Below are 2,500 nucleotides of genomic sequence, written 5' to 3'. Positions count from 1 at the left end.
AGTGGAGGGCCATGTTAACTGCGTCGTCCACAGACCTGTTGGCTCTGTAGGCAAACTGAAGGGGGTCCAGGAGAGGGTCTGTGATGGCTTTGAGGTGTGCCAGGAGCAGGCGCTCAAAAGACTTCATTACCACAGATGTAAGGGCGACCGGTCTGTAATCATTTAGTCCTGTTGGCCTTAGCTTTTTGGGCACAGCGATGATGGTGGAGGACTTGAGACAGGCTGGTACATGGCATGTCTCCAGGGAGGTGTTAAAGATGTTGGTGAACACCGGAGACAGCTGGTCAGCGCAGTGCCTGAGGGTGGCTGGAGAGACAGAGTCCGGCCCGGCTGCTTTGCGTGGATTCTGCCTCTTGAAAAGCCCATTAACTTCTCCCTCCTGAAAGGAGAGAGTCGTTTCTGTAGTATGGGTGGGGGATGGGGCCTCTTGGGTGGGAAGGGGTGGTTCAGGACAGTCCAATTGTCTTTCAAATCTACGGTAGAACTCGTTCAGGTCGTTGGCTAGGCGGGAGTCGTTAGTGGTGTGGGGCGCTCTGGGTTTGTAGTTGGTGATGTGCCTGAGCCCTTTGGCAGACAGAAGCAGCGTCGTTAGTAGAGAACTGGTGTTTTAGTGTCTCTGAGTACAGTCGTTTAGCCTCTCTCACCGCTTTGCTAAACCTGTTCTTCGACTCCTTGAATCTGTCTCTATCCCCACTCCTAAACGCTTCCTCCTTCTCCAACCTCAACCTTTTGAGCTTTGCTGAGAACCAGGGCTTGTTGTTGATAAAGTTCACCCTGGTACGTGTTGGGATACAGCAGTCCTCACAGAAGCTGATGTAGGACGTCACAGCCTCTGTGAGTTCATCCAGACTATTGGTAGCAGTCGTGAACATATCCCAGTCAGTACAGTCTAAGCACGCCCGCAAATCTTCCACAGCCTCACTGGTCCACTGTTTAGATGTCCTCACAGCAGGTTTACAGAGTTTTAGTTGCTGCCTGTATGCACGAATCAGGTGGACCAAGGGAGTTCTGTGCGAGCCGAACAGCCCCGTGACCCACAAGAGAAACATCCCCGCCAAATTCGAGCGTTTGACGGGGTCTATCCGTGAAAAAATATTCACGTTTTTGAGTGCACATGCATTTCTGCTGCAAATGCCTCTGGAAGTTTCATGCCGTTCGTATGCCAATTGTGGCAACACGAAAATGACCCGTTTTCCCATTCCGAGGGATTTCTGTGCGACCCTAACAGCCCCGTGAGCCACAAGAGACACATCCCCGCCAATTACTAGCGTTTCACGGGGTCTATCCAAGAAAAATATAGACGTTTTTGAGTGCACATGCATTTCTGCTGCAGATGCCTCTGGAAGTTTCATGCCGTTCGTACGCAATGTGGCAACACGAAAATGACCCCTTTTCCCATTCCGAGGGATTTCTGTGCGACCCTAACTAACAGCGCCCGTGAGCCACAAGAGAGACATCCCCGCCAATTTATAGCCTTTCACGGGGTCTATCCGTGAAAAATATAGACGTTTTTGAGTGCACATGCATTCCTGCTGCAAATGCCTCTGGAAGTTTCATGCCGTTCCTATGCAATGTGGCCACTCAAAAATGACCCGTTTTCCCATTCCGAGGCATTTCTGTGCGACCCTAACAGCCCCGTGAGCCACAAGAGAGACATCCCCGCCAACTTCTAGCGTTTGACGGGGTCTATGCGTGAAAAATATTAAAATTTTTGAGTGCACGTGCCTTTCTGCTGCAAATGCCTCTGGAAGTTTCATGGCGTTCCTATGCAATGTGGCAACACGAAAATGACCCCTTTTCCCATTCCGAGGGAGTTCTGTGCCACCCTAACAGCCCCGTGAGCCACAAGAGACACATCCCCGCCAATTTCTAGCGTTTCACGGGGTCTATCCGTGAAAAATATCAATTTTTTTTGACTGCACATGCATTTCTGCTGCAAATGCCTCTGGAAGTTGCATGCGGTTCGCATGCAATGTGGCGACACGAAAATGACCCGTTTTCCCATTCCGAGGGATTTCTGTGCCACCCTAACAGCCCCGTGAGCCACAAGAGAGACATCCCCGCCAATTTCTAGCGTATCACGGGGTCTATCCGTGAGAAATATTCACTTTTTTGAGTGCACATGCATTCCTGCTGCAAATGCCTCTGGAAGTTTCATGCGGTTCGTATGCAATGTGGCGACACGAAAATGACCCGTTTTCCCATTCCGAGGGATTTCTGTGCCACCCTAACAGCCCCGTGAGCCACAAGAGAGACATCCCCGCCCACTTCTAGCGTTTCACGGGGTCTCTCCGTGAAAAATATCACATTTTTTGAGTGCACATGCATTCCTGCTGCAAATGCCTCTGGAAGTTTCATGCGGTTCGCATGCAATGTGGCGACACGAAAATGACCCGTTTTTTCCCATTCCGAGGGATTTCTGTGCCACCCTAACAGCCCCGTGAGCAACAAGAGACACATCCCCGCCAATTTCTAGCGTTTCACGGGGTCTATCCGTGAA

The sequence above is a fragment of the Petromyzon marinus genome, unplaced genomic scaffold (assembly GCF_048934315.1).
Source record: "Petromyzon marinus isolate PM22_M1 ecotype Great Lakes invasive population unplaced genomic scaffold, UKy_Petmar_22M1.pri1.0 PM_G_Scaffold_66, whole genome shotgun sequence".
Lineage (NCBI taxonomy): Eukaryota > Metazoa > Chordata > Hyperoartia > Petromyzontiformes > Petromyzontidae > Petromyzon > Petromyzon marinus.
The sequence above is the reverse complement of the archived record's forward strand: the minus strand, read 5'-3'. Positions refer to the sequence as shown.